Source organism: Phaethon aethereus (genome assembly GCF_964289735.1).
Source record: "Phaethon aethereus genome assembly, chromosome: 18".
Lineage (NCBI taxonomy): Eukaryota > Metazoa > Chordata > Aves > Phaethontiformes > Phaethontidae > Phaethon > Phaethon aethereus.
The window spans coordinates 12709014-12721085 of record NC_138594.1 but is presented as its reverse complement, the minus strand read 5'-3'; positions in this window follow the sequence as shown (position 1 = coordinate 12721085).

The following is a 12072-nucleotide window of genomic DNA, read 5'->3' as shown; positions in this document are numbered from 1 at the left end:
AGGGCAAGCGTAGGTGCAGGGAGAAAGGGTGGGGTAGCACGGGTCTTTGAAATAGCTTTGGAAGGATTGGCACAGCCTGAATCGTTGCACCTGCTTGCGAGGTTTTTGTGGGCAGGAGTCTTTCCTGGCTCCTCTTGCAAGACGGAGCGTTACTGCGGGGACCAGGCGGCGATGCTGAGGCCAGGAGCGTTCGTCCCGCAAGCGCAGGGCGGCCGCAGCGCGTGCGTGGCCAGCGTGCGTGAAACCTCAGCCCTGGGTTTCACAGAGCTGTCGGGCATCTTACGGCTTTTTCCGCAGCTCTTTCTGCACCCATCCCGCGGGCTGGGTCCCTCCCTGCCTGCTCCGCCGCATCCCAGCCCCTCGCTGTGCTGGCTGCCCGGCGGCACCGGCACCGTCCATCCCTGCCTCGGCAGGCGTGAGCGGCACAGGGACTTCTCCAGCTGCGTGTCCTGGAGTCCTGGGCAGCCGAGAGCATCAGGAGAGCAGGTCACCACCCTCCTCCCCCTCCCGAGCCTGGCGCTGGGGTGAGCGGCGAAGCACCGCGCCGTGCTCGGGGTCGCCTTTAGGGCTGGTGCGTGGGGCAGGCAGGAGGGACGGAGGGCGGAAAGCGTCTCCGCCGGGATCCGTTGCAGTAATGTTCCCAAACACTTCATCTCGTGTACAGTGCGTACTACAAGTGTTCCTACAGTGCTCAGGGCTGTTTTTGCAGCGCTGTTTATATAAGAGATCGCGCATGGTGCCTACATGCTCCTGGCACTTACAAACCCAGGTAGGCTGTGTTTATCCTGGGGATTGGCCCCAGTTGCAGTCAACTGGGGCTCAGCCAGCAGCGTAGCTAGACTGATATATATATATTATTTAAAAAAGCTCCGGCTGTCGAGAGGCCAAGCCTGCTTGCTGCGCCGATGAAAAACGTCGCTTCGAGCAGTTTTACCCAGTCTGAACTGGTGGAGCTGTGCCAGTGGGCAGGCAGGAGCTGGGCAGGACCCGCTCCTCCACAGGGTGCACGAGCAGGTTTAGCATCGCCATCCTCAGTGAGATGCTTTAAGAAGCCTTGAATGGCTGGAGGCTGGGGCTGGCGGGTCCCCCCTTGCCACGGGGGCTGGTGAAGGGGCGCAGGAAGGGGTAGACTTCCAGTTTTCCCCCTTACTCTTGTCGCTTGAGGTCCCACACGTTGCACTGTGGTTTCTAGCTTCTCTTAATGGGGTGGGGGTCTATGACTGCCTGGCCCAGGCCTGAATTTGGGGATAATCTGCAGAAGAGAGACCACTAAGCTGGCAAAAAGCTGGAAAACCACAGGGACTGTCCCCCACGCGACTCGTTTCATCGAGTCCTTCCCTGCCCTCAGCAACCCGGCGCATGGGGCGGGTTAGCTGGGTTGCACGTGGGTCACCATCAGTAAAGGGTGTGTTTTCACCCATCCCGCCTGGCCACGGACCCAAAGGTCTCCAGCTCCTCTGAATTCTCTCGTGGGAGGGAGAAGCCAGCAGGCTCGGGGCTTGGCGGCTGGCTGGCCCTGCGCCTCCAGCCCTTGGCTGGGCAGAGTCCTCTTACTTGATCTAAAAGGAAAAATTTAATTAAATGAGATGTAGATCTCATCCGCTGGGAATTCTCCTTGTGGGCACCGTGCCCTGGATCGTGCCCAAGACAACAGTGGGAGCCGGGGGAGGAGGAGGATGGTGGGAGGAAGGCTGGGCAGTGCCAGGCTCCTCTCGTCTTCCTCCAGCGCTGCCCAGGTTTCTCTCCTCGCCCGCTCTGAGGATGGGGCTGAGATGAAGCTGCTCTGCCCTTGGGTTCTCCTCCCAAACCCCGGCTTGGGGGCTTCAACCATAAAACGGCACCCAGGAGGGAGGGGATGACCTCGTGGGTGTAGAGGTTCACCAGCACCCCGCGCCGGGCTGTGGGGAGACGCGTGCTCGTGCCGGTCGCGGCTCCCGCGCGGCAGCGGTCCTCTGGGCTGCGCCTGCGGGAACACGGGCTCTGTGCTGGAGCGTCATCCAGGCGTATTTAGTGCTGCTCTGCTTTTCCGAGGTGTTTAAAGGAGGGTGGTTGTGTGCTGGGGAGAGAGCCACCTCTGAAAGCTTAACCCCGTTAATTTTCTATATTATATACAGAAGCACACGTTTGTATTCCAGAACAAAGTGAATTCAAGGAAGTTCCAACATGTATATAAATTCAAAGCATCTCTTGCAAACTGTCCAGGTGCCTCGGTTTTGCTCGGCCGCCTTGGACGCTCAGGTGTCACTGCCCCGAAGCGTGATGCCGTGGGGCTTTTCATCGTGGCGCCTGCGAGCACGGGATGAGGATAATGCTTGTGAGCACGGGATGAGGATTACCCTTTTGCTGCAGGATGAGCGATCGGGTTTCTTGGAGCACTGGTGGTATTTTGTCTCTGAGGAAAGAGGATGGATTTTAAAACAACATAGAAGTGGGTGTAGCTTTGAAAAAATCATATTTTGTGCCTGCGATCCTTTTATTATCACATGCAAATATCTTCTTGGAAGCTTTCTTTGCTGTAGACTTGCTTTTGTTGTCTGAGTGCCGGGAACTGGGAACGGAGACCTGAAAGGTGCCTCTGGGGACGAGCAGGGCTGGACCACAAGCTGCCTGGGATGGAGGGATGGAGGTCGCCGCGGCGTCCGGAGGCGACGCAGCTGCACCCAGCTTTCCTCCTCCTCAAATCAAAGTGATGGTGCTGGGAACCAGGTCTCATTGCTGTGGGCAGGAGAGGCCCTAACCTGAGCTGCACGTGGCAGGTCCTCCTCGAGCCGCAGTGCATGCAGCCTTCCCGCAGGAAACACCCCGGCTCCGGCGGGAAGAGCCTATTAAAAGGGAATAGGCCAATCAATAAATCAAGGCACCTGAAAAATGAAACCAAGGGGTTGGGAGAGCGTTTTTTCTTCTCCCCACCCCCTTCTTGTCTCAATTAAAGCAAACAAAAATCAAATTGCAGGAGGTGGCTGCCGCGGCGTGCTGCGGAGGGCTGAGCTCAGTGGCTGGCGCGGGCGCTGAACGCAGGCGCGGCTGCGTTATTTTAAATTAGCTCTGTAAATTACAGCTGTGATACGTGGAAGTGTTGAAAAGGGATCAGCCATTCCCCGGCTCGGGAGGGGAGAGGGCTGGGGGGTGCCCCGTGGTTGCTGGGGCAATCATCCTTTTTTTTCTGGAAGGTGTATTTTCTCCGAAAATCTGCCTCTACGCAGCTCTTACGCTGGACATCAGTGAGGGGAAGAAGATGCTTGTGAGGCTGGGTTTATCCCAGAGGTCAGCGCGGCATCGCCGCTCTTTGCTGTCAGGGTTTGGGTGACAAATACTGGGGTGCGTCTCTGTCCTAAGCAAACCCCGTTTGCCTCTGGAGTGCTTTTGTGCTCTTTAATGGGGCACGTGAAGCTCACTGCCTTTATACTGCAGCCAGCAGGTTTTGGGGACCAAACGCCAGGCCGCTGTTCGAGGGGGGGTAGCGCTGCCCTGGTTGCATTTAATACTGTGTCGGGACATCGCTGCCTTTTGGCTTTTCCCCCCGGCGTTGTCCCAGAGCACGTTGAAAACGCCACGCTGATTTTGTCCCAGTGGCCAGAGCAGACGGAGACTGCTCTGCAGCAATGTGTGCCTTAAGCCCAGTAGCAGAGTACCTGGAATAACTGGCAAAGACGTAGAGATTGTGCAAAATCGGTGTCTGCCCCGTGGCTGACGGCAAGCTGGGGCGGGCTGAGCGTGCCCTGGCAGCGTGAGCCCCACCGCGGCGGCACCGCCGATGTCCTCCGTCCGCAGGCACCGCAGAAACGGCTGCTTTGCGCTTAAAAACCCTGAGGTTTGAGACACTTTCCAGGTGCACATCGCATCGAGCCCTCCCCAAGCCTTTCGCCCGGGGACGGCACCGCAGGGCTGGTGGAGAAGGTGTCGGCCGAGGAACAAGGAGCTTTTCACTTGGGTGCTTTTTTTCCTGACCTACATTTTTATATTCCTGCATCAAGTTTAAGTTTCAACCCATTGGCATTTCTCAGCCAGTAATAGTTTCAAAAAATTCCTGACTAATTCTAGGAAACGCTCGGCTGAAAGTACATTTCTGCGTGCCCTCTGCCAAGGTCACCCGCACGGCTGGCCCGGCCGGCCGGTGCCGTTCGCTTTCTTTCCTGCTGGGAACGGTCCCAAGGGACTTTCAGGGGTCACCAAACCCTCACCTTGAACCTTTCCCATTCTTCGCAGCAGTGCAGAAATCCCACATTGTCTCTCTGCCGAGGGCCGATGGATGGACGGATGGACGGATGGACGGATGGATGTTACCACTGGGGACTACCTACGAGAAACACGACACGGCATCCCCGGGCGATGCCGACCCCAAATAGTCCCAAATGCGGCCACGCATGGTTAAGTTTCACTTGCAGAACGATCAGCCATAGATCAATGTTAGTGGGGGCATAATAAAAACTTTTTTTTTTTAAGTTCATTAAAATGAATTTTGAAAAACTTGCTTTTCCCCCAGAGCGTTCCCTACTTTCGACAAATCTGAATTAAAACAAAGACCTTTTTCTCACGCTTTTCCCCTTTCACTTGAAGCCCCGCAGGGCAGGAGGCGGGGGATTCGTCTCTGTCTCTCTGTCGGCCGTCAGCTTAGCCGGCGATCGGCAGGCGATGAGGAGAGCCCGGGGGGGACGCGGGGCTCTGCCCTGACGCCGCTCGGGTGGTTTTTGAGTTGTGTGTTTGTTTGAAGGGAGGGTCATTTTGTTCTTTCGGCTGCGTGTCCTTGGGCTGGACTGGACCAACGGCAAGACTTGGTTGTTTTATGCATCTTTTTTGTTCCGCTTAAAGGGAGGTTATTTAAATGTAGTAATTTTCAAGAGAGATCCCCGGTTTTTATGCCTTACCATTTGAAAACAAAAGACTAGTGAATCTATGGTTCAGACTTTTGCTTTGATTTATGCACATAAAGGATTTTTGTGGTTGCTCTCCAGTTTCAAGCATCCAGAAGGGACAAACAACCCAACTTCGCTCCTCTCCAAAGGCCAAATTTCAGGTGAGGGCAGTCGCTGAAGCTTCCCACCCTGCCTCAGCAATAAGCCCTAATCCTGACCCGGGGGCCCATCTCACTGCGAGTGAGAGGTAATTTTACCTCTTGATCCGGTGTTGAGGTCCCTTGTGAGAATTAAACAGTGTTTTGCTGTGCTAATTTAGCACCGCAGATTGTATAATTATCTTTTTATAGGGGTGGGCGTGTTCCGGGCTTTCCTGCCGTACGGCAGAGCCGGCTGCGCCTGTGTCTGCGTCTGAGAGATGTTCCGGCATACCTGGCTCTGGCTTTGCTCTGTGATTTTAGGTAGTTAACTGGGGACTATTTTCTGTTGCAGATCTCTGTCCGTAGCGCCGGGGTGCTGGGGCTCGATGGAGCCGGGGGTGCTGTGGATGTGGTACCACGGGAAGAGGAGCGGTGGACGGGTCAGTGTTTGGTGGCTCCCACGGGAAGGCGTCCGGATTCGAGGGGTGTGGAGGCGAGTCTGCGGCTGCAGAGCTGCCCCAGGATGGCAAAGGGTTAATCTGGCTCGGTGTGATGGACCAGCGCCGGGAGTGAAAGCTGGACTTAGCCCAGGATTTTGGGGAGAGGGATGTCCGGAGCTGTCTCCCATTAGGAACCAGGCTCTCGCACGGGGGGACCCTGCAGACAAAGCTGCCTTTCTGTGGCTGCTAGAGCCAAACGGGCGAGCAGCCCCTGTGCAGTCATGGCGCTGGCAGGCGACGGGATGTTGCTCGTCCCGTCGGAGCCTGTCCCCGAGCTCCCGTGTCACCGCAGCGAAGACGTGCCCTGATGCCACCACCCTGGAGGCTCCCCGAGAGCTGCAGCTTTTGCGTCTGCCCGGCGCCGCAGCCTCCCCGATTCCTCTCCTCAAACGCAGCAGACCCCGGCGTCTCGCGGGGCTCGCCGGCGTGCTGGGCTACGTGCCGCTGCGGGCGATGGCGCTTGGAAGAGGAGGCTCTCGTGCTCGGGAAGCGGTGGCTGGATCGTGCCAGGGCAAGTTTCACTGCTCTTGGATGAGTCCCCGCCGGCGTCTCTGGTACAAGCCAGTTGTTTCCATTGCACTGGGAGGGTGATGCTGGTGCCTATGGGCCTCACCCTGGCCGGCTGGGATCGGCGGACGGGGAGGTTTCTCCCCTCCCTCCGGGGTACCGGTTCCTTGGCGCTAAGAAGATAAAGATCGTAAAGCTGTGGTTTGAACTTGACCGCACGGCCAGTGCAAGAGAGCTAATGGCTCTGCAGGGGAGCCAGGATCCGGCCCACCGCGGGTCAGGGCAGCATCTTCCCTTTGCTCGGCTTGTGCCGGGCAGCCGTGGTCCTGCCCTGCCCGCCTGGCTCTGCCTTGGCACCCTTTGCCGGCGTTTCATATCCTCATTTTTTTCATGCAAAAGGAATGGGGGGACTGGGTGGAGAAGGGGGCACAGCGAATTAATCAGCTTAGGGTCAGAACAGGAAAAAACACTGCTTAAATTGGTAATCCCCGGGGACAGAAATCAGCTCAAAGCTGCAAAATAAATGAGCAGCCGGATGGTTTTTCCTCTCGCCTTCCCCTCCCCGGCAGGGCCGGTCTCAGAGGGCTGGGGGTGGCGGCAGGGGTCCTGCCTCCAGCAAGGGCAGGGCTCCTGTGTGGGGGCTTTCGCCCCCTTGCCTGGGTTCACTCCCGGATTCAGAGATTTCCAGAAAGCACCTTGACCCAGGTGTGAGGACTTCAAACATCCCCAGGCAACGGGGAGCAGAGCTCATCCCCAGGATGGGACCCTGCGGGCTGCATGGCCGAACCCATCGCCTCCCTGGAGCTAAAGCAAGGAGGTTTTGCAGCGCTTTTCCCATCCCGTGAGCCGGTGCATCGCTGCACCGGGACGGGAGCGTAAAGATGTACACCTCTGTAGTCTCTTTTATCCTGGGAACCCATCCCTGCTTGCCTCTGCTTGGATGCAGGAGGGGCGGCAGAGCAGCCCGGGGGACGTTGGCAGCGCGGCGGGGTCGCCGGGCAGTTCGCGCAAGCCCTGCCTTGAGAGCCGTGCGCGTTCAGGCCCCCGTGCACACACGCGGGATGCGGAGCCCCAGGGTGGGCTCGGGCAGGGCGCAGGGGGAGGCTCAGCAGCCGCAAGCTGCCTTGGAAATGGGGGTCTAATCCCGGGATTAATGCGCCTGGGCTGGTTTCGCAGCGCTGTCCGGTGCCACCCGGCATGCCCAGGAGCTCCTCCGCTCTCCTCTACCTCCTCTAGAGCAGGCAGCGGCTGGAGGTCTTACTCTGAGGAGACCCCAAAGTGCTCAAGAGGAGTCCAAATGTGGTGTCTGAGTGCGTCCTGTCCTCCCTCTCTGGGATTAGACATCCCAAAATATGGGGAGATACTGTGCTGGTGGAGAGCAAAGGCGGCTTTGTGCCTTCGTGTGATGCTGCACTGGCATCCGTGGTGCTCTCGCTGTGACAGCCCAGGGATGGGAAGGTCGAGCCCGAGGGATGGACAGGAGCCACTCGGGGAAGGCTGGAGAGCAGCTCTGACGCCGTAGCGGGCTGTCGTGGGAAGGTGAGCGTGCTCGGCCCCTCTCCCCGGGCCCTGCCGGTCTGCAGGGGGGCGATTCCTGGCAGATCTGCCCACGCTCTGCCTGCAAAGCCAACCATAGGCTTGCCCGGCGGGTATGACAGTGCCCGAATCGGGTGAGGATGCGGCGAGGCAGCCCAAGAGGTGGGTTACACCTGCAGCCTGCAACGGGGAAAAGCTTGCTGCGGGATTAAGTGCGATCCTAAGGCATTTGTTGGGTTAAGGCTGAACTAGTCTGGTCCTAATAAAGGAGGATTTAACTGGTGGGGGAGCGGTGCTGGGCGTGGGAGGCTGCTCAGGGCTGTGGGAAGCCCTCGTGTCTGCGCTGGAGGTTGCCCCGTGCTCGGTCAGCACGTGGCCTCTGCCGTTGGGGCATCCCCCGGGGTCTGCTCTCCCTGTTGGTGAGAAGAGGAGGGGGAAAAGCCCCCCCAGCTCATTTGGAAGAGCCCAGGTATCAGACGGATCATCAGGGGCTCCCGCTGATGGCAGAAACCAAGGGTAGCGGCTGGGCTCCCGTCTGCCCGCAGCAGGGGACCGCAGGAGCTCTGGCAGGAGAAGCAAAAACGCCGGGAGGTAAACAAAGTTCATGCTCAGGGAACATCATTTGCTGCTTAGGCCCATCGATCAGCCTGTCAGAGGGTTATCACTTTGGGGATGCTTTTAATAAAGCAGCCAGAACAGTCGTCGGGTGCCAGAGCCTGCCCCAAACCTGCCTGCAGCCTCTCCTGGGAGCCCGCGTCGCTCAAGCCTGACGTCGTTCTGTGCTTATCGCCCTGTTGCAAAAATGAAGGAGAATGGGACTTTCTTCATTCTTTCATCTGCCTGTCAGTCTCAGCGTGACACATTGCTTTAGAGAAAGAGTGGCCTTTTCTTGTGGGGGAGGAGGGGGAAAAATTGCTAGAAAGAGCCAGAGAAGGAGGCAGCCTCGTCCCACACGCAGGGCAGGTTGGAGTACGTGAGCAAGAAAAAAGCCGCCAGGGGTGTTTCTGGTGGGGGCTTAAAAGTTATATTTTTAGTCTCGCTTACTGTAGGGTGAGTGCGTGTGTTTAGGCCTCAGTGGGTTGATCGGGGCTGGTATCTGAGGCGCAAACCTGCAGCTGGTGCTGGGAGGGATGCTTTGGGCTGCAGCAGGCGCTGTGCTCCCAGCACATCCCGGTGGGGCTGGAGCTCGCCCGCGGGCCACCTCCGTCCCTGGCTGGCAACAGCAGCGGCTCTCCCGGACCCTCATCCTTTGGGACGCAGCCGGGCGCGTTGGCGATGGCAGCCGTTCCCTTTGCTTTCTCTGATGGGGAGCAGGAGGCTGCTGCGATGCTCCAGCAGCCGCGGGGCCCCTTCTGCAAACTCTACCTGCTGCATCTCAACCTTGTGGGGTTTTCTGGGGTGTTGCATCTTAGAGCGAGCTCCCAACAAATACCCTTTGCTATCTTTGGGTTAAATAGCCAGGATTGGGGGGGGGGAGGGTGCCTCATACAGTCTGACCCCTTCGTGGTCCAGCACCGAGCATCCCTGCTCACCCCTTGGGGCTCGGCGAGTGCTTGGACGTGCGTTGGGGTGAAGGGACCGGCTCCCCGTGACTCACGGCGGTTTGCGCCGCGGCAGGTCGGTGACTCACGGCAGCTCCGCCGCGAAGCTGACAGCACCTGTCTGGGCCACGGTTATTTATTAACGCGTTAGCAGAAAGGGCGGCATGGGAACAAAACACTTGCTTCGCTTCCTCTAGCTGAAGGAGTTTTAATGACAACTCTTCTGAGGCTGGCTGGGATTTTGGCAAGGCTTTTTGTATCGCATGCTTAGGTTAGTAAAGGAAGATAATCTCTTTGGACTGAAACTCTGGGAATTTGGTTGGCTCTTGCAACAGAGTCTGGTGGTTTAAGAAGGCTCGTTTGTGTTGCACTGGTGTCGAAGGGTTGCAGTTCAAAGCCACATTGAGCCAGACGCTGCTCTGAAGGCATGTCCGAGGGGGCAGGACGAGGAGAAGGGGAGAAGCTGTTTGCTGGGAGCACGAGGCCGGGCAGAGCCGGGGGCAGGCTGGGCTCCCCCCTCCCGCCCCGCTGCTTTTTCCTCCGAATTGCTCAGTTTCTTATGGGGATGATCCCTTCCGAGTGTGGCTTTCACACAGCTCCGGATGCCGAAATCCCGTTGTATGTTCATTGGCGGGGTGGGGACAGCGTGGGCCGGGGCCGCACGGGCTGCTCACCGCCGGGCCCCTTTCCTCCACTGAGGTCTCCGTGGGACCCCGGGCTGGGGTTCGGTGCCCGCGCCGGGATGTGGCCAGCTTGGCTCCTCGCCGGAGGAGGGGGCCCCGTGGGATGGTGCTCGCGGGTTACTGCCGTGCCTGCCCGCCCACCCGCGCTGGGGTGGGCTTCACCTGCCCCACGGCAGGGGTGCGTGGTGGGCCGTGGCCGGAGCGTGCTGCTTCCACCAGATGGAGCTGTGAGATGCCGTCGGGGGCCGAGGGGTCCCCAGGGCCGGCCTGAGCCCCCCGCGCTGCCCTGCCGCTGGCTGGGAGCGGACAGCCCGAGGCAGCGGTTTCAGACGGGGGGTTCCGGACGTCCCCCCGCACGCCGCACCTGGATGCGGCGCATCTCACGACGCTGGTGATGGCGCAGGCAGCAGGGCAAGAATTTTTTCCCCATGGATCCCAGGTTCCCACCCCAGGTCATCTCCTGGGGTTGCACCCTCCGCCGTGCCGTGCCGGTGGAGCCGGAGGGACGGAACTCGCAACCTCCACCGCAGAGTGGGCTCTGGGCAGAGCCGCTGTTTGACGCACGGCACATGGGTCAGTTAGCGGCGCTGCCCAGCTTGGTCTTTCACTGAAAAGAGCCGCTGGCCTGCGGAGGCGAGGTGGCCCATCGGTGCGGCGCTGCCTGCTGCGGGGCAGCGCTGGCGCGGCAGAGCGGTGCACGGGTGCCCTCGGCAGCACCGGCGTCGCGCCCTGCTCCGGCCGGCCTGGGGGCTGCTTGCACGGGGGGACGGGGGTGGCAGGGGTGCCTTTGCAGGAGGTCCGGCTGTCCCCTGCGCCGGGGGCTGCCGGGGCTCGGGACGCCGCCGCGCGTTGGCAGGCGCGGGCTGTGCCTCAACGGGTCCGTTTCATCTCCCTCAGATCTTTTGCCTTTTTTTTTTTTTTTCTTTAATCCACTTGCCTCATTGACTTTATTTTACAATCTGTCGCTGGGTTCACTGAAGAGCACTTTGGTCATTAAGCACGTTGGGGCATGTGAATAAACCTGCATCTCTAAACTGTAAATCACTTTAAAGCCGGTATCAAATCACCGGCTGGGATGGGAAGGGCGCAGCACGACCCCGCATGTCCCTCCCGCCGCCCCTCACCTCCGGCCTCCCCCACCTCCACATTTTGGAAGTTTGGGAGGGGTAAGGCCAAGCAGGGTGTGTGCAGGTCTGAAGCCCCATCCCTTTGCAGGTCCTTTAACAGCGTCCAGGTCCCCGTTCCCCGCCATAGGCCTGGACACGTCGGGGCTTCCCTTTCCCTTTGCGGGGGTTTGGGGCCGGGCTGCGCCCTGCCTGGGTGTGCGTGCAGGGACAACACAACGAGATGCTAACGTGGCTGCGCTGGGACCGGTTCCTGCAAACAGGCTCTAGCTCTCTGGCTGCATTTTTCTAAATCCAGCCCTTCGGATGGGAAGCGTTTCGACAGTAAAAGTGGAACTGGGGCATGTCTGAGCAGGGCGAGGGGTCTGAGGGAGGGACACCCGGGAGAGGGAGCAGCAGGGAGGTATGAGTGCTGAGCGAGCCATAACGTGAGCGCTGCCAGAATCGTTTCCCTGCCTGTTGGTTTCCTTTCCTGTTTGGCTTTGCTGCCCACACAGTTTGTGCTCAAGCTGCCTGTGGACGCGATGCTCCCGTCCTCTGTAGCCAAAAGTCCTGTTTCTATTCCTGCGTTTTTCTCTGCTCCTTGCAAGCGTGTGTTCGGGGGGACGGGGCGGGAGGCAGATCCCCGTCTCGAAATGCGCAGACCGTCAGCGTTCCTGCTGCAAACTCAGTGCCTCCCCCCCTGTGTGCTCTGGATGGATGCACTCTTCTTCCCGGGCTGCTGCTGAGCGTGGAGGCAGCTCGTGCCCTCGTTCCGGCGCCTGCTCTCTCCCCGCTGCTCTCCCGGGGCGTTGCGGGGGGCTTGCGGAGAGGAGAACAGCAGCAGCGCGGGGGCTGGTGTCCGGGAGGCACTGGTGGCCTCGGGGCTCCTAGTGTGTGGCCTGGCTGTGCTGCTGCTCGTCCCCCTGGGGCCGGAGCGGTCCAGGGCACGGGGAAGCGGATGACGCCTCGCTGGGGAGCGTGGGTCCGTGGGAGGCAACCGGCCCCGGGAAAAAAATAAATTGCACCTGGGATATTGGTCTCTGCGTAGGTTTAGTGCTGGGGGATGTGCAGATGGCGGGGAAGGAGGGAGGTTTGTCCTGAGTGGGGCTTGTTCAGGTCACTCGGGTGTGGGGAGGATGGTCCTTCCTCGGGGGTGTCTCTGGGACAAAACAAAGTGCTCTGGCGTACGGCACGTGGCTAAACTGG